This window comes from Ostrinia nubilalis, chromosome 1 (assembly GCF_963855985.1).
Source record: "Ostrinia nubilalis chromosome 1, ilOstNubi1.1, whole genome shotgun sequence".
Taxonomy (NCBI): Eukaryota; Metazoa; Arthropoda; class Insecta; order Lepidoptera; family Crambidae; genus Ostrinia; species Ostrinia nubilalis.
The window spans coordinates 16,419,159-16,445,456 of NC_087088.1; the positions used below are offsets into that span (position 1 = coordinate 16,419,159).

The window sequence follows — 26,298 nt, forward strand, 5'->3', positions numbered from 1 at the left end:
GTGGTGGCAGGCCTTTGTTCAAACGATCATAGCAAATGTTGTGATAGGGATAGAGACATGTGATTTTTAGTTTTACAAAAGTAATACGATAGAGAATAATAAAAAGTAATAAAAACCATCTGTTATAGGGGCATTTTTTGGAGAAATTTATCAAATAACCAAAAAAATACGAATTTTTAATCAGTTTTTTTTTCAAAAAGCATCATTTTTTATTATTTGTTGGCATTTTTTGTGTATTTTTTGTATTGTTTTAGTATTGCCTGTTATTTAGCATTATTACTGTTTTTATTTTATCAGGATATACCGCTTAGTTTAAAAGTTATTACGTTTTCTTTACAATAAGTAATTGGAAGAAAAAAAATTCTATAAAAAATTTAAAAAAAATCTCAAAATTTTTTTGACCTCTTTTTTGTCGATAAAAATAGGTCTAGTTTCATCTATTTTCATATGTACACTTTAACGTGACTCACACTGTATACAGGGTGACTGGAACTGAACCCGCCATAGCTAATACGCGTATAGAGGAGGTCATTTGCTAATTATTGAACCTCACTTTCTATAACTAAAGTTTTATAGTTTAGAAGATATGTCAATTTTTATACTTTTTTCAGATTTTTCCGAAATTTGACCTAAAGACTGCTTAATTTTTTTTTCTCGCAATGTTTTAATCGATTTTTTTATTTGATACTAATATCGAATAAACCTTTAGTCAAATAAAATAAATTTCAGACCTAGATAATGATTCAATAACTTAACTAGTTAGTTAGTCGAGCCGCCAAAGTTCAACAAAAGTACAAACCACGATAAAATATTCAAGATCGAATTCGATTTAAAAAAAAACTAATGGTGATAATGGATTGCCAATGATCTTAAAAATATCTCTAGCTTCTCTTCTTTCCAATGATATATCACACGTAGTAATTAGATATTGAAATTTATTAAAAATTCAAAGTTTTTGGAAGAAAATGGAGTAATAATACGAAAATTATCCATACAAAGTTTCTTCAAACATCTCATATTTTCTGCTATACTCCTTTTCATAACTATTTTTGTGTGTTTTTTGAAAAATTAATTTAAAAATAATAATCACATTATGAAGAAAAGAGTTTAAAAAAAAATCAAAATCAAGTTTGTATGGATAATTTTTGTATTATTACTCCATTTTCTTCCATAAACTTTGATTTTTTGACAAATTTCAATATCTAATTACAACGTGTGATATATCATTGGAAAGAAGAGAAGCTAGAGATATTTTTAAGATTATTGGCAATACATTATCACCATTAATTTTTGTTTCAATCGAATTCGAAGTAGAATTTTTTATCGTGGTTTGTACTTTTGTTAGACTTTAACGGCTCGTAACTAGCTATTCAATCATTATCTGGATCAGAAATTTATTTTATTTGAATAAAGACATATTCGATATTAATATCAAATAAAAAAACTGTCGAAATCACGCGAGAAAAAAAAATTAAGCAGTTTTTAGGTCTAATTTCGGAAAAATCTGAAAAAAGTATAAAAATTGACATATCTCCTAAACTATAAAACTTTAGCCATAGAAAGTAAGGTTCAATAATTAGCAAATAACCTCCTCTATACGCGTATTAGCTATGGCGGGTTCAGTTCCAGTCACCCTGTATATATATATAATCTTATCTTATCTTTAATCTAATAAGATTATATATAAAATAATCTTTTTCTGATTAACTGAAAAATAGAGAACTTCAAAATGTATTCTCTTATGTGCTGATGATTTATTCACATTAGGCTCGAGTTATTAAGTTATCGCTATCATCATCTATTAATGAGTAGAGAAAAAGCTAACTTTCAGATTATTTTCATTGGTGTATGAGATTAAAGAATAAAATAGTAAATGTGTTTCAATTTCAAAATAGAGAAAAAGAAATCATACTTACCAATAAAACGAAGTCAAGATGACAGACAACCCTGCTCAATATTATCTGTAATATCCTTAGTTTCAGTAGGCATGGCTATTGGAAATTAGATCACATGAAACGATTCTTAAGGACTAAATGATTTTTCAGTTTATTGTTACATTCGACGTGAATTCAGCTGACATAATATATCGTTTATGTAGTCTTGTTGATCTCAATGCAGCGGGCATATGGTAATAATGCATAACAGACGGAGTCGTATTCATTATTTTTATGTTATTGTCGCCAATTCTCCTTCGGATATCTGTTTACGTTGAACAATGTCAAGTTGGTTTTAGAGAAATCAAATAATTAAATATTCATCGTCATCATTTTTTCAGCCACAGGATCACCCACAAGGTTGACTGACAACCTCATATAGGTAACAGGAAGGTGCTGGATGCAGGCCGCTATCAACCGGGCGATGTGGAAATCATTGTGGGAAGCCTATGTCCAGCAGTGGACGCCCTATGGCTGAAATTAAATATTGTAAATCCCTTATTAAGTATTGATTCTAGACTTAACGTTGACGTGACGTTCATCCGTTATCATTATTTGCCTGCCTCACTTCATTACTGGATGTAGGTATCTCCCAAGTCCCAAAATAGACGCTGCACCTGGCCCTCAGCTATTCTGTCTTAAAACTATCAACAATCGACTCGCCATCATTCCTTCCTAATTCATCATTCGTTCGTTCGTTTCAGCCGAAAGACGTCCACCGCTGGACAAAGGCCTCCCCCAAGGATTTCCAGAAAGACCGGTCCTGTGCCGCTCGCATCCAGGCACCTCCCGCGACCTTCACCTTCATCAATTCATCATACATTTAATTTTCGTTTCTCCAGAATCATGATTCCCTGGCATAGCATAGGACTTTTTATTAACAAAAACATATTTTCTAATAAAAACTCAATAATTTAATACTAAAATCATAAAGGACATTACAAAACCGCTCACAAGAGCTTACAAACGCTAAAAAGTATAAATATAAAGTTAAAAAATGTATGTAATAATCAGCACTCTTCTCCATCACCACCAGCCGGATCAGTAGGATCAGTTTCCTCAAAGATGTCTACATCAGAGGTTGCAGGCTCAGGACTGGCGGGTCCAGGACTCGCTGGTTCGGGACTCGCTGGTTCAGGACTCGCTGGATTAGGACTTGGCACTGGAGATTCATCCTTCGCTGGAGCAATGGTTACTAAAGGAGTATCAGGTTCTAGACAAACATCGTTTGACGTTTTAGATCCCTTAGCTGACGACGTATTCGTTTGCGTCTCTTCGTCTGTATCGCGATGAGATTTCCATTCTCTGAAAAGAAAATACAGATAAATAATAATAGTGACGTCTTATTTTAAATTGGAAGATTAAAAAAAAAACAAAATCGGCATTAAAATAAAAATAATCAAAACAAATAAAAATAAACCATACCGTAAAAACATTGGACCACAGATTCATGTTGTTTTCTCGGGAGAGGAGGTGCCGTGATAAAAATATACTGTTTACAATGAGAAAACGTATTTTATAATGCCAAATGGCATTGGCAGTAAGCATAATGTAGTAATCCACTCCGCAGGCCGTAGCGTTATTTTATTGCTAGAACAGTTTGATAAAATCAGTTGTTAAACAGAAACTCTAGACTTGAGCATACTTCAAATTGAAAGATTTTAAATTCAATAGTAAATGTGAAGAATAACGACGTAAAATAAGAAATTGATACATAAACGAATCTTCCAGAAAAAATATACGAGTGCAACGAATGATATACATAAATGTCAATAGGTGATGCTCTTAACTATAGGTACTTAGTGTTAATTTTAAAAAGCGACTCCGGACTTTAAAGCTCCTCAAATTTTGCGCTAACTGGCTTAAATGTGCCTACCAAAAATATATTTCTTAAGCCATAAATAATATACTCGTATTATTTCTAATTATCTTCGTTATCTCTTTGAGGAAATGAATATACTGCCTCATACGTAGCTAGAATTACAGATTCTTATACCATATTACACAAATTGGCTGATCTGTCTGCGCTCGCGGCTGCGTCCTAGCGACTAACTATTATCTCATTTTGAAGTCCGTTACAGTTGGATATTGTCCAATTTGAATATGAGTCGAGATTTCGAGAACCATTGTGCGTAGATAATGATAATGCGATGCCCGACGGAACCAGACCAAAGCGATTTGCTTTTCTAATATTGGCCGGCTTCATGTCAGTTCGTCCGATATTGTTTTCGTGTTTTCCGCCATGATTTCGATTAGTGTTTGCTTGTGACTTTGAAACTGTTAGCTATTGAGCGTTATTTGTTTGCAATATTGAAGTACGGAAAATTTTATACGTATATTTGTAAATGATGCGTATTTTTTCAGGTTTTAAAATCAGTATTGGTTCTGTTAGGTGTAAGGTCGTTTCAACATTCTTGTGTGAATCAGATGTTTTGATTCAGGGCAACAGGTCACTTTGAAGTAGGATATTTCTGTTATTCGTTCGATATCGTATATCATTTCATCAATAGTTCAAGTTTCAACAATAGTAAGCAGAGCTCAATAATTTCTGAAGCAATTCCAATGTTTTATCCCTGCTGAGCATTTTGCGTGGGTGGACAGCGCAAGTCCTGTAGCCCCTATCCAGCGCTCTAACTTTGCTAAATTACCTGGGTTAAAACTGCGAGCCTCGGCATTGAATCTAAGGTACAGTCAGCTACAAAAATCCCTATACATATTGAAATTGCAAAATAAATGTTTTATAACTGTCAAAATTTTGAAATAGGCTTTGACAGCATAACGTTGAATAAATATCAAACAGAAGACAAAGCAATGAACAGTATTTTAAAAGGAGAACCTGTGGCGGCTACAGCTGCACAATGTTTCGGTGACGCGGAATAATAATATTGAGGGATGGTAAGTAGTTACAGAGAAATCTGAAAGATAAGAAAGAAACGTAGTCAAAAATGATTTATATGCAGTAGACTGTAGCAACATTAAATCAGCTCAGAACATCTCTGGAGCCAGCACCCACGTAGCAACAGCAACTGCATCGCTGAAATAACTCCTGCTGGATGCGTAACGAATGATAATATTGCATTGTGCAATGTTTAACCATGCGATGTATTGATGGGATTTGTACGAGTCTCAGTATTTGTACTGGATATATGTAACGCTATACAATATTTGCAGTCAAATCGTAAATAAAGACACATCAAGGAAAAATATTGACGAGATAGGCATAGAAGATGGTAACCTAACAACAAATTGGAAGTACCAAATATGACCCTCCGATAATAAGCTGTTCGTAATGTGAATTTAACATAGAAAAGAAACCCTGAATTTTTATTCGTAAACGTAAGGGAGATAGTAAAACAAAACCAAACGTCAAATTGATGACATGGTCTGGATTGGAACAGATTATCTCGCATAAAGCTGAAGGCTGAATCTATGCTGCAGATTAGAGACGAGTGACGACAATAGAAGAAGATTTATTTTAAAACTTATGTGCAAAAAAGGTAAAACAAAACCTACAGAGAAGTTGCTATGCTATGTGCCTATGTTGTAATACACGAATAATTGTCGAATCTATACTCTATACTAACATTATAAATGCGAAAGTAACTCTGTCTGTCTCGTTTTCACGCTTAAACCACTGAACCAATTTTGATGAAATTTGGTATAGAGATAGTTTGAGTTTTGAGTCCCGGGAAAGGACATAGGATAGTTTTTATCCCGGTTTTTTGAAACAGGGACGCGCGCGATAAAGTTTTTCAATGACAGACAAAATTCCACGCAGGCGAAGCCGCGGGCGGAAAGCTAGTATACTCAATAATTTGTTGCATCCATAACGTTACAAAGGGTGGTAATAGTCGACATAGTCTGGATTGAAACAGGTCATGTCGCCTAATCGCCTATAACGTTGAAGCTATGCTGCAGAATACAGGCGAGTGACGGCGTGCGTCTGGGCTCGCTGGCGTGCGCCCAACGGTCGCGGTCGCGATGCCGTTCCGGCTGCCGTGGCTATTACGTAAGGCCATCGCGGTCAATTACTATGAATAAAGAGCCCTGTAGGTCTAGACAAGTGGCAATTTGCAGGTCTAATGGCAAGTTTGGATCGAATCAAAAATCGAATCCGTTCACGGAGCGATGTAACTCCATACAAAAAAAAACGCTGGAGCTTAAGGCCTTTTGACATTACAATACAACTGTCACATTTTGCCACTTGTCTAGGGGGGCTGACAACTGTTGTGATGGAGAATAAGACTTCCTTAGAGAAATGACACTGCAAGGGAAGGAAAGGAAAGAATCTCAAGATGTTTTTTTATGAAATTAGTAAAGATAGTTTATGCCAGCTTCATGAAAAAAGCAGTTCTTAAGATTCTTTCCTTCCTTAGTCTTTAAGACTAAACGAACTAGGTACGAATATTTATTGCAAGATTCAACCTTCACTCTAATATCCCTGTAGTTCAGTTCTTTTTAAAATTCCGCTTGAATTGGATTGGTTAACGGTAAAATTGAAATTCCAGTGGCTTAAAAGTTTGTTAGCGACTATGGAAAGACCAGTCGCGATCAGCAATGTTGTCTCGAGTGTCGTACCATTCGAATGTCGATGGATGTTTGTTTACCTTATTTTATTTAACGTGCAGTGTTTATTTTCCGTTCAGAAATAAGTCGACTGGATACGTCCTTTGATTTCGCAAACAGTGATACGCGTAGGCAATTAAATTAAAAACCTCATGATGAAACTGAAGTTTTATCCTTACATGAAATAAGGTGCCTTATTTGTCGGCAAAAGTCAAAGTAAAAATTTCTTTATTTGCATAGACTAATATAATAAATAGTATTTACAAATCGTCAAATATTTTGCTCATAAGGAGCCTCTACATGTCTCATAATCTTTTTACCCTACCAGCGCTTCGAGACAAACATTTGGCAAGTGCTGAGAAGAAGCGCCACAACAACCTAGTCTGACCAACTCAGTCACTCAGTCAAAGTATTGACTATTATAATTACCGATGAATATGGACCAAACCGATATTAAATGGAAAACCTTAGTGAACATTACTTTGTAAATTTTTTTCACAAATTATTTCTTGGGTAAATAGGCTTAGGAGATTGAAATACAGATAAAGATGGACGTGCATCTGATGCTAAGGGTGCTAATTACTTTTAATTTGAACTGGTAAGTTAGCACCACCACTTGTAGCTTTGACGTTGTGGTCCCCTCGCTAAATCCGGGGCGACGCGCGCGCATCTATTTGCGTGCAGTGCAACAACCCCACACCCGTGACATTACTACACTAATACACTCGCATAATGATCGTGTTTGTCTTCTAATCTTCAGTATTTATTATGTTTATTACAGTCAGTCACAATTGGTGTTTGCCAAAACGCTATTTCGTCGATTTTTATTGGCTCGTCTGTGATTCAATAGTCATTTCAACTGAGGAAGATCTTATAGTGCATAATGTATCTGACGTATGCAGCTATTTCGTTTGAAGTTCGTCACTCTTTCGTTGTGGACCCAATGATGCCCAAAGTAATCTGCATAGAGTTTAAGATTACTTAGCATTACTTGGCAATGTATTCCGTCACTTCTCCCAGGAAAGATTTATCTTTGGATAATCTATCTATACGAGTATATATAAAAATGAAACCCGTTTTCCGTTGTCACGACATAACATGAAAACGGCTTGACCGATTTGGCTGATTTTTTTTTTGTAGTTTTCTAATACTCTGTACAAGGTTTTTACGGAAAAAAATATAAAGAAAATCTCTACGCTAAGGCGGTACGAAGTTCGCCGGGTCAGCTAGTATTGGATAAAATAGTAGACTTCAATCAAGAGAAAAATCAAGAACCTTTTAAAAGAATAAAATCCTAGAAAGATTCGAGACGCGTAGGAATTATCTGATCAACACAGACTAATGAGAATTTCAAATTCTGCTGCACAAAGTATTTTTTTAATATTTGGAAATATAATGGCAATCCCCAAGGACTTCTCTGGCAAATAGCAATTAATCCCAATATTCCGATCGTTGCTTGAACGGCGAGAGCGGCCCACTCACAGCACCCACCGGTAAATCAGCGCCGGACGAGCTAACGAATGCATTGTGCATCCGCCCACTGGCTCCAGGATTACTGAATAGCGACGGGAATATTCCGGGACTAGTGAAACAAGAAATCCATGAACAAAAACTAGAGACACCCGGTATGCACATTGAAATGGCAGTAAGTGATGCCGAAGTTGATGATCATGATGGTTTATCATCATCGCAATTGTTGTAGACTGCTAGATGTAAGCGTACAGCGCTATCAAGCCCGATCTCCAGCTTTTTTCAACCAGATTTTTTTTTCATCTTCTAGAAATGACCAGTCCTTCAAATACTTAGGGGGTTGCCCTAAACTACGATTGCCGAGATGTGCTCAGTAAGAAGCCACCTTATCCTACTAGTCCAAATGCTGCTAAAGGCATTTTCCAATAGGTATAGAATTGATATTTGTAGGTAGGGGAGACCTAGGAGAGTTGTGACAGAGGTGAGTTGTGACAAGGACAATTTCTCCTTACTTAATATAGTTAGAAAGCTGGTAAAAACGCTTGTTTGTCGCTTTTAAGACGCTCTTCTTGACTAAGTACCTGCGGGCGGCGCAAGAGGCACGGTTACGTAAATATGACGTCTGTGTACAAAAAAATGCGAAAAGTAAGTTTTTCTTCAAAATTTTATTTCAATTTATATCATGTTTTAGTATATGTGCACTGTTCTGTTATTTTTTCTCAAGTTGCATGGTTATTCAGGTCTCGAAATGTAGCACTGCTTTTTTGTGTGCGCATCGTGTTTAGAAAATAAAAAATATTATTCGAACCAAGTCGTCATTTTAAACACCTGGGAGAGTTGTGACAGGCTGTCACAACTCTCCTAGCTTACTTAATTTTTCTGATAGGCCATTTCCACGACGTTTTTAGATGTTTTTTAGTAGGTTCATAATTTGTATAAATAATTGCATGCTGTTACTGTTTTGATTCAGAATACCTAATAACTATACATGAAAACCATATAGAGGAACTGCTTGCTAGAGCCGAAATCTAGGACGTGGCTTATGAAGTGATTAGGTTAAAGGGTTAAAGATTAAGATAATATGCTGCGACCTCTTACAATCTAAACTTGTCAAGATATATTAAGAAGAAAGAGGCTTATCAAGTAAATCCAAAAGGCGAAGCTCCGTCTATGGATTATACCACCGCGACTATTTTATTTTTACAGAAGAGGAAGAAATAATTATATTAAGTGACTATTATTAGTTAAAAAAATAATTTTAAAAAAATCCAGTGTCGTGGGAGAACAATGAAAGCTGAATGAAAGGAGAAATGTGGCTCAATCTGTGTAACGAAATCCTATAACACAGATAATAACTATTTGTTTTAATTAGTACTAAGGGATGATTAAAGTACTTTTTTGCTAAAAAATCATATTTGTTTGAGTATAATAGTATTTTTATATCTAATAGATGAAATACAATGCTGTCACAACTCACCTCGGTACCTGTCACAACTTACCTCGGTGCTAGGAGAGTTGTGACAGAGGGAGTGGTCTAAGATTCTGGTGATTTTCTTAGAAACCCTAATACTTTACTTAACTTTGGTGATTGTTTTGAAAACAGAAGGAACGGCGCTTCATTAATTTATATGATTCATAGCTGTGGAATGTTTTTTGACCGAGATATGGCCCCTAAAGTAAAAATTGTCACAACTCTCCTAGGTCTCCCCTATGTCTTGTGATACGGTGCTACTTAAGAAAATGAGTTTTGTAGTTTTCATGAAAAGTAGCAAAATATTCATATACAAAATTTTGCAAAGAGGATAAAAGCAATTTAGTCACTATAACTATAATTACTCATTCTGTGCTATAATAAACCTTCCAATTCACATGTCACTAGTTGTAGAATAATTCCCTCGCCTTTTGTATCGTCTAGATAATGAATCGGACCGGGAAACGGCGAATTTGTCCTCGTTTAGTACTCAAAGCAGTCTAGATCGCCTAGAACATGTCTCTTAAACCTTATGCCATCTAGTTAGGGCATGTTTTGTAATGAGCTTATGCGCGTTGAGCTGAATGTATTTTCTTACGTTCCTCGTCTCAGACTATCTGGTATGCAATCTGCAATAGTATAAAGAGAACCAACAATAAACAATGATTAGAAGCTTGCTCGTATTTCAAAATATGTAATATAAATAGAATTATTCTTTATGAAAACAATGATTTAGTTTTAAATCCGTAAAACGATTAAGAAAAGCTTGATCCTGGCCAAGAGCAGCAGAACATTTGGTCTGTTTCAGTATCTATGTACTGATAAAAAATATATCTGAGACCTGATTGTGGCTATCTTCAAGTGTCTGATGTAAAATCCGAATCTTTTGGTTATACTGATAGAAATTTTTTGGAAAAAAAAAGTTGTTAGCCTGACGAAGTTGCGCGCATTAGAGGAGTTTAATCGATAACAAGCATGCGCAAAACTAAGGTTAGTTTTAGAATCGCGCTGTCGCCGAGCGATCAGCGTCACTCAGGAACGTTTCCTTTAATATAAATAATTACACGCATATGTATTGATTTGTCAGCGCCGACGACCAGCAAGCGGTCAGCGTGATTCTAAAACCCGCCTAAGTATTTAGTGCATATGACCTGTCTGTTCTCAAAGTTTCTGTTGATCTGGAGTACGGGAAGTGCATAGACGCTTGTTTCCTTTCGAGCCCTTTGTAACGACTGAATGCCATTACAGCGAGCCGATTTCCTTTGCTTCATCAATTTGAACTGGACGTACAAGAAATATTGTACTAACATCTGTCAATTTGATCTTATACCGTCTCATTTGCCCAGCGGCTTAAGTTTTTTCCTCTGCTGGTCTAGTTGAGCTGGGTTCAGTTTAAGAGAATGCTCTTGATGTAGAATCTTTAAAGATACTTAAGTAAATACATACCTAGATAGTTCACCTAAATTCTGAATATATTCTTCAAACATTGCCTATGTCACGTCTGTACAATGCAGATAATACTAAACCGCTACGTGTGGCACTATCATGATTCGTAAGATAAATGCTGACTTCACCTGGCATTATTCTTGATAATGTTCTATTCACTAATGAAATAAGTGTTTTCGTGTGATCGATGATAAAGGATTTGCGCATAGAACATGCGTCAGATTTATCAGTTTCCTAAATTGTGATAATATCTAAAATGAAATAATGCGTCAAAAAATATTATGCTGATTATACAGGGTGTTAGGTAAATGGGTATACTTTACTCTTTGTGGGTATATGAGCCGACACTAGCCCATGTTAACATGGGCATATAAATGTATGGTGAAGTCAGAAAATTGATATCTTCATTTAAATTTTCATACAAATCAGATTTTATTAAAATAATTAAAATGATGATATCAAAGTTTTGACTTCACCATACCATTTATATGCCCGCCCATGTTAACATGGGCTAGTGTCGGCTCATATACCCATTTACCTAACACCCTGTATAAAACGTTTCCGTAGATAATTTTATTAGAAATAGATTTCAGAGCTAAATATTTTTTATTAGTGATGTTTCAAATATTTCACGGTTGCGCGTATGGGAAATAAATACAGTTACAAATACTACTGTATTAAAAGTTAAACTATGCTTAAGTTGTTTGAACTACTTATTAATCTCAATAATAATCTGTTTTCACACCAACAATAAAAGGGTTGTTTCGGCAGTAGCAAGTAGAATTATTAGCTGGTTAGCTATTAAAACGTAAACTAACAAGCGTGTCGGTATTTTTAAGTCGTCCAATTATGACTTGGCATCTGCACTGACACACAACTGACAGCTGAAGTTTGAGGAAATACCACAAAAAATAATAAAGGCATATTTCATGGATTCCAAGTGTTTACGAGCTAACCGTGGGGTCTGATTCTGAGAATTTTCACTATAAGTCAAATAGGTCATGTCATTTCATACTTCGTCGTTGAAAAAAAACATAACCCTCCTTCTGGTGGAGTCGGTTAAAAAGACAAGGAACTGGCACATTCAATAGTTGTCCAACTTGGGTTCAATAATGAAAATAAGCCAATATTTTTGAAACTTTGTTCATTTTCGTTTCATAAAGGAAGCGGTAGACAAACTGACGTTAATCGGAATCGGGCCCAGCAAACGCGTGACAAGGGAAGTCGCCTATCCCTGCGGCACTTCGTTATAAATACAATCAGGGACCAAAGTCTGTAACTATTTTTCAACTGCTGATGTTAGTTACGCAAATGAATTAGCGGAAAATGCGTAACATATTCCAAGACGTCAACAATCATTTGTCTGTCCGACTGTCCAAGATGTCTAGTTTAGAAATAAGGACTGCAGTTTTTCAATGTGTAGATCTTTCTTACTGAATTAGTAGCAAGTTTAGAGGCAAAATTCTTCAAGAGCGGTACATTGGGCATTTTAAAAAGTTCAAAATGTCATCGCTCGTTCGTAAGTGGCGGTTCATAATGATGAGCTTACGGTCGGTCTACTGCTAGGTGTGTACTTTAATATGTATCATCCAAGGAACTTCTAAGTGAAGTCCGATCATTAATTATGAGATAGGTAGTAATTAGAGTTTACAGAAGACCACACCACCTGAATTCTTTAGGGACTCTCTATTATTATTTTCAACATGCCAAAAGTGTTGTGTTTTATTTGAAGCTTGGGAAAAGGAAGATTTCACTTATAATATAATAATAATTACGAGAATGGTCGTTAAACAGATTCCTCAGTTTATGATTCAGCCAGTTCATTCGCCTAGTCATAAGGAAGCATTTCTATTCGCGAGAGTTTATTTTAGCGCAGGGCTGGACAAAGAGGACTAACGGCGCATCGGCTGCCCATCTATGGCGTGAGGGATCTGTCCCGGAATAGTTTGTCCCTTCAGGGTTGGCAAAAGCTAGTTATTATTTAATACCAAAATACGCCAAAAGTTTCCAAAATATGCTTATGAGTAAATAAATAATCTAGTCTTGTTCTTCTCGGTTCAATTGTAAATTTTCAAAAACTGATCAGCGATTACCCCCACTGTGATTGGAATCCCGTAGCCACGGTTTTAGCCATCAGGCAAGACGATCGGCCATTCTTTGCATTACATATAAAATTAGTAATTTAAAAATTCCATGGCTTTGCATGGCATGAGCAATAGAGAGCACTACTAACGTGCTGTCTTTGTCTGGGTGTCCACGGAAGACCAGCATCGTATTACTGAGATGCAACAAAACCATGCTGAGTACCTTTTCAGAATCGCTTTGTTTGATTTATGTGTGTTTGATGATACTGAATAAATATTTAATTATTTGATAAGGTTCTGGAGTGGAAGCCGCGTACCGGAAAACGCAGCGTGGGACGTCCATTCACAAGGTGGACCGACGACATCATTAAGGTAGCAGGAAGGCGCTGGACGCAGGCCGCTACCAACCGGGCAGCATGGAAAGCATTGGGGGAGGCCTATGTTTAGCAGTGGACGTCCTATGGCTGAGATGATGATGATGATGAATAAATATTTTATCTATTCTATTCTAATTTCTCCAACGGCCAGCCCTGCTGCACCGCAATGCAAATAAAGTCAAAGCCCACCGCTGCGCGTGCGCACGCTTTTAGAACATCGCGGAGTTTACCGATTCGGCTGTTGCCATGCGGCTTGTCAACGCGGTGCGTTGCTTTATTTACGGATTTAAAATTACCGCACTAAGATACCTTGGCTTCTTAAATGGTGATCAGATTACTGTAATCTGTAAATATTTTATTGCAAAATCTCGGATTAACAAAATATACCTTGTAGGTACCATTTCGTAGAAAAATTAAAGAGACGTTAAATAATATGCGGATGAATATGTAGGTATTAGCAAATTAGCATTCACCTGTACTATTACTTATTCTGTGCATTCAGTTACCTATACATACATCCTTGAAGAACATAAATTACAGCAAATGTATAAAAGTTTCATTGGTGTTATTTTTATTTTTTAGCAGTAAATTGATTGATTTAGACCTACTGTATTTATTATCTTGCAGATTGCATTGGATTTAGGTGCACGAACTAACTTTCTACTTTGTCCATAAGTGCACGATTTCAAGAATAACCAATCGATATATCCCAAGGACACTAAGTATTAATACGTTAGCAACTTTGTCTACAAAAGGGACACGTGTGCGATCCCATCAGAATAAAACGTATGGAGTTTTTCAGTCAGAAATAGCATATTGTCGTGAAGAGGGCTTCGCAAGGTCAGACGGATTAGCGTGTTGTTACGATGTTGACACATTTTTATGTGCAACGAAGTAACTAAATCGTTCATCTGAAATGATTTCATATTAATCCTAACAGTTATTGCTTTTGCATTAAGGTTTTATCCACAGCTCTTGGCCTGCATCTCACCTGATGGAAACAACAGAAAGTGACGATCAGGCCGAAGGAAGCGAGCTTCAACCAAAATCCTAGACCACAAAGGAACTGCTTTCAACTGCCGGAACATAATATATACAACATAATTGTTGTTATGGTATAGAACACGCCTTACAGGCAATCAATTTGTATGTTTTTTCACCACTCACATAACAAAATTCATATCCGACCACTCAACCACAAAATATAACTCAACTGTTAGGTAGGTATAGTTTCCAACACATTTTTCCGACTACATTTTTCTTGCAAAATTACTTTTATCACAAGTTCATAAGATATGGCTTTGTAGTTTTTCGCTGCATGTGCTGTCATTCGATTATGTATTGACAGATCACTTATCAATCACCAATCACAATTTAACTCAACAACTCGTCTAATCATTGCTGAATTGCAGATCCTTAATAGAAACCATCTCAGGGTCAAAGCACAAAGCCAGCTAAGTGGTTCAGCAGCCACAAAAGCGATGCATCGTCACGCCTGCTGGCGTTTCCCATGGCTGGGTAAGGAGTGGCAAGTACTCAACTTTACTCGTAATCCAACCATGAATTGCTAAACTGATTTAACTATGCTTTGGGTAGAAAAGTATGTAAAATTACATTCATTCAATCGGCTGGAAATGAAGTTAGCCAACAAGAAGACTTCAGGATATTTTAAATCATGGTAACATCAATCATGAGGACATTAAATATAAGAAGGAAACAGATGTAAAGTAGTTCTCTTTACTAGGGAACGCATAATAGTCATCAGCGAAGGGTTTTTGCATAGATTGTCGTCTGAACTTAAATTAAAAAAAAAGACAGGCTGAAAAGGGTCTGGGACATGTTTATTGATAAGTTCACAATATATCTTACGGATGAGCATCATACTCGTTATAAGTATAATGAGAACATTATATGAAGGAGCGATCACGTTAGTTTCTAACTACAATGCCTGATAAGGGAGCTATAAATTATATTAAGTGGCCGATTATGCTTAGCGGGAGCAATAAAAATAATGGTCGCATTATAAGGTACGATCATAGCATACTAGACTACTATACTGACACTGACTGATGCGAATTCAGCCCACTTCGTGTTAGCCCTTCATACGGCAGTGCAGTGGGAATTTATTCCCACTGTATTTTGAATTTTGTTCAATTGTTTTAAGGTCCATAAACAATGAAAAATTGGGACTTACGCCTTTTAAAGGCTTAAGAACCTCATCAAGAACTGATTTCTTATAGCCACTTTCAACTCCATTCCATAACTCTTTTAGTCTTGCGAACCCTCTCCTTGGTCCCATTTGTCTCTGAAACTTGAAACTATATGCATGAAAACTGTTGCATTTATAAAATCAGTTATAACTGACTGTTCTTAACGGATCAAAATACAAGAGTGCCACTCTTGCTTTATTACAATGTCCGTTATCCTGATCAACATTAACTACTTGACCACGCATTAGCTGACCTGCCCCCGGTTGATCAAAGGGAGTCAATTCAATTGATTTTTGCTCAGCGAGATAACTGGCAATTATCCAATTGACTCAATCGAGCCAAAGGAATTGCATTGCCAAAATTCATGAGACGAATGTGACAGACTGACGCAGTGCTAATGAGGTTTAGGAAAGATTCGATGAGAATTCAAACAAACAATCGTTTTAATTGTTTTGTTATTTGTCTGGAGGCGTGAAGACAATGACACATGTCTCGGGAATTATTTTGTTTATGGTCTAACTCTAAAAGACCTACTTTTACAAGCTGTATGTAAAATTATTTGGTGCCTTAGAAGTATCAATGTCTATACTTAATAGAAAATTAGGATGGTCTGTATTCCTGAATCTGAGTCGACCCCTAAATATGAATCTACACTCAAAATTGATGCAAGCCTGAGATTGGACTCAATAGTTTTTGATATTAGATGAATATTAAAGCCTAAAACTATTTTTGAATTTGAATTGGGATTTGATCGTGGATTATACATATTTGGCCTAGGACTAAATAAGAAAATGTATCTCTCTTCAAATGATTAAGAAGATTATTATTGTTATCCAGTTGAACAGATAGGCACTCAAATTCAAACTCAAAACGTTTATTGCATGTCACATTGTATTACAATTTATATGTTCAATTTCTCAGAATTTGAAAAGAAAAATACCTAATGCAAAGATTATTCAGGAACATGTTTGAGTATTCAATGAAATATGTATGTAGACAAACGCAGACCGTGCTAGCAGACACAACAGAATGTTCCATAACAAACGCGCATTTATGAATCATAAAGTGACGGCATACAAAGTACTGACAGTTACAATTATAGACTTGTTGTGTAACTCGCCACTTGAACACAAAATGTGTTGTGATGGATAAAAAAAATTGATACCAATTTGTATCATGATGACACGGAAAGTGACCTGAATGATTATTCATGTTTTAAATCTTCAAGCGTCAAAACCAGCGTCAGTAAAGCAACCGTTGGGCTGGTGGTTTGCATACCTGATTCTTTGTCCAGCCAGGAGGAAATTCAGGTTCAATTGCTGCTGGACACAAATAATTACGGTGATTTAAATTGTAGATAATCTGCAAAAGTGGGTTAATCCTAACCTTGCTCAGCAGACTAAGAAGGATTAGGATTAAGAAATCCAATTGGTTGGTATCTGTGAGGTTTCCCATTAATTGGTATACTTCGAGAAGGTTTAAGAAACATACTCAAAAGTAGGAACTGGAAGACGTAGCGTGGGCAGGCCTCCTACTAGGTGGACCGACGATCTCGTAAAGGTCGCGGGAAGAGCCTGGATGCGGGCAGCGCAGGACCGTGCATTGTGAAAAACCTTGGAGGAGGCCTTTGTCCAGCAGTGGACGTCATTTGGCTGAAACGAACGAACGAACGAACGCAAAAGTATGAAATTCGTAATGTGGACGGATAATGCTATAAATATTCATAGTTATCGTAGTGTCAATAGATTAACGTAAGTACAGCAACAGCACAACTAAAATATTGTTGTAAAAACAGACGCTACGGTGATTAGCTTGGTTAACGTATTTGGACAAGTGTCAACATCTCATAAGATACAGAAATCTGATTTAAAGACCAGGCGCATATCAAAGTTATAAGTTGGCGGATCAAGAGACCCCAGTCAAATAACATTACGTAGGCAGCGAATAGTTAAGGGCCAAGTCAGATCTGGTTAGTGACGCGTCTGCGCACTTAACTCCTCACACAGTGACCCCAACCAGACGCCGGATGCGGCGCGAATGTCTGCCGGAGTCACTGACTCATGCGCAGCGCCTATTCGTTGTAATTTGAAATCATAATTATGAAACAAGGACTTCTTGGAGTAAAAATACAGGATGTCATTTAAATCGTTAGCATCCTTATAAACTAAGAAATTTAGTACACAATTTAATTCTTGTACAGACGACAGCACATCAAACTTAACACTGTGTAGAGTCCTAGTTTAAAAGAATGCCAACGATTTAAATGTCACCCTGTATACACAGACAGAATTAATGTATCCTATTAATATCAAGCAAGGACTACCTACTTCTTGGTGGAAAAAATAAAGAAATACACTGAGAAATAATCTACCTATCGCTTGAAGTGCGCATTTAGCACATTACCATCGGAAAGACAAGATGATTTGCGATGTTATTGAAAGATCTAAAATTTAAATTGTAGCTTGACCGACTGATTTTAGGAAACGCATGCATAACTAAACGAAGACGTCTATAAAAAACTGGTTGTAGGTACACGAAGAATGAAGTTTTGGGGGATATTTCTGCAATCTGCAACTGTTAGGTACATGATGTGTTTTTTGAAATCCTAATTATGAGACAAGGACTTCTTCTTGGTGGAAAATATGAAGAAATACACTCTACCGAAATAATGTACCTATCGCTTGATGTGCGCATTTAGTATTAGTAGCACATTCATTACCATCGGGACGACAAGATGATTTGCGATGTTTTTGAAAGATCTAAAATTTAAATTGTATAGCTTGACTGACTGACTCTAGGAAACGTACCTAATGCATTGCTAAGCGAAGAAGTCTTTATAAAATCTACTTGTACGCGACGTATGAGGTGCAGTGCAGGTTGTAACTGGTGCACACTTTGTGTTTTTGTTGATCAAATACATAAAAGATAATAATAGCTGTAAGACATAAACCTGCAATGTAATTGTTTGTTCTCCCAACTAAAAAGAAAAAAAAAAGACTAAAAAATAGTAACAATGGAAAAATACCAAGTCCTCAAAAGTGAAAAAGTGTGACTCAGTGAGTGACAATGTCAGAATGTCGAGAACTGAGTCACATTGACAATCAAGGCCACGATCAGATTAGACTAACTGGGGTTTAGATAATCTAGATCTGAAGACTGCTGAACCTATCTTATGTGTATCATTTATCTCTGTCAATAAAGACACCTACGGTATTTTGAAACTACTTTCTTTTACGTTTTGGCTCAGATTTAGACCTGTAATACGGCTTTCTGAAGAAACCTATCTCAGGCTCCAGTCTCTCACACACAAGGTAGCATAATAAAAAAGAATAAGGCATGTAAATTCTTCAAATCTCGCGACAATTTTAACTAATCTACTTTTGTTTTTGTGTTAGAGTAAGTAATGTTTCCTACTAGGTGGACCGACGATCTGGTAAAGGTCGCAGGAAGAGCCTGGATGCGGGCAGCGTAGGACTGTGCATTGTGGAAAACCTTGGAGGAGGCCTTTGTCCAGCAGTGGACGTCATTTGGCTGAAACGAAGTTATGTTTCTATGTTTCGAAATCGTTTTCTTATTCTCTCAATTATTTGTCTTTATCATGTTTTGTATAGCAAATCTTTGTTTTTATTCGATGTATCGATGCGCGGTGTAAAATCCTCGTTGTATTCTATTTCTTGGTCCACATCTGCAATAAAACTTGGAGTTAACGAGGAAGTAGGAATCTCGGAGGAGCGTTCGGCATGCCAGCCAATTTTGTAACGCGGTAAACAATTTTGCGCATTTCCATTCAACCGGGTTTTTATCTAAGAGACAATGCAAATCTCTAAAAACGAGTCCAGTGCTAGTGAATTATTTTTTCAAATATGTAAGAAGATTCTTCGTTCACATGAGAATAATCTTTTGTAAACATAATTTGCACAGAATCTCTTTCCAACATTACAAGCAGTATTTGTTTGAAACAAAGCAAAAACAGAAAAGCTTCAATTTCTTCTGGATTTCTTAAGAGAAAAATACTATTGCAATAACCTTTAATTTAATATTTCACTGCATTGCATTGACTTCTAGTACAATACAATACAAAGTATCTGTTGGTATCTTGCGTGTAAAGTGTAGAGATGTTTTTAGCCTAAGTAGCACCACTTTAACCGTAATTATAACCATAATCGGTGTTTTTGAATGGAGTTCGATAGACTTTTTACATTTGTTATAGTTTAAATAAGATGGTACAAGCCGAAATTTAAACTTTATAGATATAGGAAAACGAGACATGGGATGTCCACCCACAAGGTGGACCGACGACATTAAAAAGGTAAGAGGAAGGCTGGATGCAAGCCGCTACCAAACGGGCGATATGGGAATCATTGGGGGAGGCCTATGTCCTGTGATTGAAATGATGATGATGAACTAACGTCATTTACGGACTACAGTGGAAACGAGTCGACAAATAAAGCAAATTACCGTGTATTTTGGCACCGAATCGTCTCCCGCACCAACCGACCGCATCAAAGAGGAAGCATAGAGCGGCACTAAGTAATTATTATCATTATGATTTATCCATTTAAAACAGAAATGTAAATAAACAAATGACTACTCATTATAATGTTGTTACGACTAGTTCTACGAATTTTTTTTAAACAAAGAATATTAGTAATTTATTTTTGCTCAAATTACAATTAGGCCTAAGCTAAATATGCACGAGTGGGATCACCAGAATAGTGAGCTTCAGCAGGGTTCGATCCCGCGTTCCTCAGATAACCAGTCGGCCAGTCCGACACTCCGACTCCGACCTCTTCAGCGTTAGAATATCGTGGCTACTAAACTCTACTTTTAGTAATTCATCATCTTTTTTAAGTGATTGATTGTTTGGCCAGGTTGTATGTATACAAATTGATACTTACCCACCTACTTCTTATTTTAGATTAATTAGCTTGCTTGCTTAAGTGAAGCTGCAAATCGAACGCACAGCGTTGAATAGAGCTCTGTGATTGGTTCGTGTGTCACCCTCTGTGTCCAGGCCTCAGAACATAGAAGGGTCCCGTCTATGATCTGAGGTCCAGGCGCTGTGAGACCTCATAGTAATGTTTGTAAATACGGGCGAAAGTGTTTTAAGCTACGAAATTGAAGTCGTGAAATCTTCAGATTTTAATTGTAATTGCAGACAATGAAACCTGACACTCGTTGACTCGGAAAGTGGAGACAAAGGCTTTCTAATATAACTGCTTTAAGTAATAGGAGCAGAGCGCAGAAATTAATTTGGAAAGTTCAAAAAACAATGATATCGAATTTTTTTGTTGACCGAGAAAAGAGCCTTGTATCTCTATACTTAGAACTAGGTACCTAAGTTTTTTTAAATATTTCAAGCTATGGGTGGCATGACATGCCTCAAGAAATTTAATCCCAATTATATTCAGCTGAAGCGATTTAGTAACAATTTTTCACGCAACGTAACGTGTAGTAGTGACGGTTGTGTTCATAGCGATGGTGACATTTTGCATGGCAAAATCGCTACCTTTTCATCACAGATTCTATTGTAACTAATGTTAACTGACAAGTTCGTACTCCTGTCTCACTTGCCATTGCGTTTTATCTAAGACTAGTTATTTAAGACGAATCTGCTCGTTAGGTTAGGTTAGGTTAGGTTAAAATTAGGCTAAAATTCCTATTATCACGAAAAGTCCCTCGATAATTCGGAGCTGTATATTTAATGTAAAAATGTAATCTGTAATGCTCACTCAACACAACTACTGCGACACAGGCCTGCGAGCCTAGTGCAGAAGCTTAATTAATAATTAATGATTAGTATAGGTCTTCTAGCGCTTAACTAAGTGCCTGAGGTATGATATGAGAACGGCACGGGCGGGTATTTTGAGACGTCGAACACATCAGCGAGACTTTATTTCTTTCAGATTTGTATGCTCTCTCCCCCCCCCCCCCATACCTCAGGGCTATGAAGAACACAGATCACAGAAACTAAAGGGAGTGACAAGGGGGCGTGGGCGATGTCGAGCAATATGCCCAAAAACAGAACACATTGCTGCAGACGTCATAATGTAAATAGTTTACATTGCTTGCGTAGTCTAAAGATTATTCGAACGTTGAGTACTGATACCGCAGTGGATAATGAGCACATATTTTGATTACTTTGTGTGTGTTTCGAACTCAGCGCATTAGTTGGCATCTCTCTATATCTCTATGGTGAAGACAGACAAACGGACTTTACCTCTTAATAATAGTTAAAACTGTAGCTACGAACGATGTATGTATATTGATGTTAATTAAACATGCACCCGCATGATGCACAGGCCTCGTTAACAGCACGTGATAGTAAAGTTTAAAATTATTGTTTATACAATTCATAAGGATAGGGGCTGATATTCTGAGCTAATGTTCAATAACCTAATTTTATAAATGGGAAAATAGCTCTACCTATTAGATGTTTATTTGTTAAGTTTTCAGTTTTCAGGCCTAGGCTTCTGAATTTTTGATGGATTTTTGTATGAAGATTGAAGAATAACCAATAATGGTCACAAAAACTTAAGGAAAACTTAAAAATGTCAAGTTAGTAACATGGACGTTTATATTTATACTGTAAGTTAAAAGAGTATAAAGTGTTTCAGAATAGGTTTTACGACTGAGATGTGAAGCGTGAACAAAATCTGTGACAGTCTGAAATTCAGATTTTCATGTATTTCTTTTTTAATGCTTTTACTGTAATCCATATTTAATTTTACCTTTGATAAAAGAAACAAATAATAAGTACCTACATTGCAACAATCGAGAGATATTTAGCGAGCTTACTGAGAATAACTCTTTTCATATGAATGCAAGGGATTTACAGTTATTTTTAGCTCATGCTAGTTTAAAATCTCTCGAACCATTAAATAAAACTTGTTTTTTAAACAATCGAAATCTCTAGAAATAGCGTTATATACGCATAGAACATTGTATAATGAAGGGACAACTGGGTACGGTAGGTATGAGATATTTTTAGCTAAGAAGTTAAGGTCAGGTAAGATCACGCAAACAAATCTGATGGTACGCTGGGATTTTATTAGATTTGACGTAAGCAATAATTACTTTTAACACGGTAAAGTGATAAACGCACTTAGGTGATAGTGTATGTAAAAGAAGCTTAACTAAATAATTTGGCAAGTTTGACAAACAAGAGACAAAAATAAAAAAATAGTCGAATAGTGGTAGATCTATTGCAAGCCAATTACCGAGGCACTTGTTAGAAATGCAATTAAAAAAGCCTAAAGTGATGAGTGAGAGTCTAGCGCTTTTTTAAATAGAATAGAATAAAAATAATTTATTTGACACAGAGACAACAAAATGTATACCGGCCAGCTAAGAGCTCGAATGTCGACTGATTTTCATGCTCATCGTCACAAACTTTTTTTCTGAAAGCAGCATGAAGTTATATTCTCTCCCCGATAACCTTCGAAAGGCAATAAATTATCCGGTAGGACTCCCCAACATTTCCACTCAAATAGACTATTGCTACGAAAATGCTGCCGGAAAAAATATCTAAGAAAATATTTTCAGGAACGACATATCTTTTAGATACAGGGCATATGGATACTAGAATGATTCTCGGAGGTCATATGAGTAAGCTAAATCGGTAAAAGCAACTAATCGGCGATATTAATTTTTATTGAAAGCTACGAAAAAATATTTCCATTCCTTTTCAATTTTCATCTTAATAATACATAATTATTACTTATTATGTGGGTAGAGCTGTAGACAGAACTTCACGGGGAGGTGGTGATAGTCAAGATACATTGTTCTTTAAAGATCATTCAACATAGCAACGGAAAAAATAAGGTTTTACTCTTTATTCTCTGAGTAACAAACCATCCAAGGTGAAAAGACAATAGGCTATAAAAACTCTTTATAATTATGAACATGGGATTTTTTATAGCTGCATGAATGAATTATATCCGATGAAAGTTGAAATTATACACTCAGTGTATATTTAATTTAAAGATCTGAACTACTTTTTGTATACCCTCTCCAACCTATCTGGCTAGCGTGGCGAGTGTAGGGCAAACTTTTTATTTTTATTTTTTATTTATTTAATAACAATCTTAGCTCTAACATTACAGGTACAACTCTCCATTTGCCTCTAGTAAATTAGAGAGGGGTTGTGCTCCTGCAGTGGAAACTAAATGAACGGATCTGATGTTGAGGATGTGTTCAGATTTGACTGAATCAAACGCAGCCAAAAAGTCTGAACTTATGCAACTGATGTCAGCAGCATTTGAACTATTTACATGTTACTGGTAAGATACGTTCAAAAAGGATCAACTCCAATCAATAGAATAGGTAGGGTAAGTGCGCTAGTTTTCGTCCAATTATCGGAGTTGCCAACTTTGTGATGCGAAATGAATATCTTAAAATACCCTTACTCATATGTGTCATACGTCATTTTAGTCCTTATATTTTATTTTATTTTTATTTTATTTTATTTAGGATAACAAACAATTGTACAATTCAGATTATGCAGTAAAGTTATACATCGACATTTAGTTATTGTACAACCCGCACCGCTATCCCCATCTTACAAACATGCTTTGCCTCTTTGCACCACTAGCTGATCTATGGAAATGAACAGAACAATCAGTGGAGCCCACGGCCACGGATACCTCTATTCATTCCCACAAATCATTTAAATTGGAATTTTCCAAGTGAACAGAGTTATTTATATAAACAGTCAGACAGTTAACACAGCATAATAATATTTTATAACAATATTCTGATTTAAACAATGAATTTAATTTAATTAAATGAGATCTATCAGTTTTACTATTGAAAATCCACTAAGTTTACTGTTCAAAATCGATGGCTCCTACGTATAAAGGCGAAACTGCCGCTTACGCCTTTTTCCAATTATTTAAGCAATGATTTCATTTTGCTCTAATCTATAACGTCAGTAAGAAAAAAAAATTTTTTTTCCATTAGATACAAAATAAAATTTTAGGCAAATAGGCGTATGTGCAAAACTACGCCACGTATAAAGCCCAATCATACGATTCGTCAATCTATACGAGTAGTTGCTTACATAAATATATATTTTTTATAATCCAAATCTTAAATAAAGCCATGAAAATATTTAGCAAATTGTTTTATTTATAAATTATGACACATTATACAGTTATTTAATTTTTAGCGTTGAGTCGCATCTCAAACTAAATTGAAAATTATAAATAACTTGAAAAAATCGAACTGCCTAAGGCATCGTGGGTTCAATTCCCGCCTTAGGCAGTTCGATTTTTTCAAGTTATTTATAATTTTTAAAAATATGACACATTATGTTAAAAGATCTAACTAAATCTCGAGCACAGTATATGGGCGTATTTGCGTTAAAACGTAATAACGATACATTAAACAACTTTTTCTAACTGATTTATTATTGATATAGCACATGATAACAATTAAAATAATTACATGCATAAATAAAGAGAGTAATCTCTTAAAATATTATATTTACGTTGTCATTTAAGTCTCTTTACGTTGAACAATATACATGAAATTATAGAAATGTGACGACGTAAAAGGGCAATGCGTAAAATCTCAAAATATATAAGAAAAATATAAAAATTGATAACAGCAGTAGCAAAAGCATTACATGTTAAGGCTAAATGTGAAATTTCATTAAATTCGTTTTAGTAGGTCAGAAGATATGACCCAAAAATATGGTTCTGGCCACTAAAATGGCTCTCCTGTAAAATTTACTTTTTTCACTTACGCCAGTATACGTAGGAGCCATCGAAATCTGAGTACTAAATTTAACAAAATTATAAAATTATAAATTTTACAATCCTTAGGTTCAATTCAGGTAGCTAAGTATATTAAATTAAGACATAAATTCCTCCAATTTAAGACGTACTTCCTTTTTAAAAGCTATTGGCGTAAGTTTAAACAAATCTATATCTGCAAAATATGTATTGTATGACTCCATAAGACGATGAAGTGGGGCACGCTTTCCGGCATTAGTTCGACATGATCTGGGCATAAATAAACGATGTACATGAGTGTCACGGATACGTTGAGACCGGCTAGGGACGCGATAATGCAATTGATTAGTTAGTTCATTACAGTCAAGTTTATTTTGACAAATATTAAACAATACACCTTGGTCTAAAGAATGTCTCCTAGCCTCGAGCGACGCGAGTGAGAACTTCTGCAACAGTACTTCATAAGAGGACTTCGCATGAAAACATTTGTAATTAGTAGTTTTAAGGAATTTGCGTTGCACACGTTCTAACTGATCTACATATTTAGCGTAGAGAGGGTTCCAGATGACACTTGCATATTCCAACTGAGACCTGACCAGTGATCTATATAAAAGAAGATAGGTTGATGCCTTTTTAAAGTTACTGCTAGCTCTTACAACAAAGCCAAACATCTGGAATGCCTTACTCACAACAGTAGAAATATGAACATCAAAATGTAGCTTAGAATCGATAAGCAGGCCTAGATCCTTTATAATAGAAACATTTTCTAGGCCAGTGTAACACAATTGATAGTTAAAGTTGATGGTTGACCTTTTTTTTGTAAAGGTTATGGTTTTGCATTTAGCGAGACTTAGGTGCAGCTTATTACTAGCACAGTACGCAGACAGACGGTCCAAGTCCTCTTGAAGCTTTTCGCAGTCACGTATGGATTCAATTCTCCTATAAACCTTGAGGTCGTCAGCGTAGAGTACAAATTGAGAATTTCTGAAGCACATATCTATGT

At 36.0% G+C, this 26,298-nt stretch overlaps 1 protein-coding gene across 2 annotated transcripts in view; it reads right to left on the bottom strand.

Moving 5' to 3' along the window:
- LOC135074395 (acireductone dioxygenase) overlaps positions 1-26,298 on the bottom strand; it is a 54,208-nt gene that overhangs the window by 11,184 nt on the left and 16,726 nt on the right. The window contains exon 6 of one of the 2 annotated variants that reach the window (XR_010257827.1): positions 2,855-3,239. The exons of the other annotated variant lie outside the window; for it this stretch is intronic. The gene's annotated coding sequence lies outside the window, so the exon portion shown is untranslated. Of the gene's footprint in view, positions 1-2,854; positions 3,240-26,298 lie in introns of those variants that run through there. 2 annotated transcript variants of the gene reach the window in all.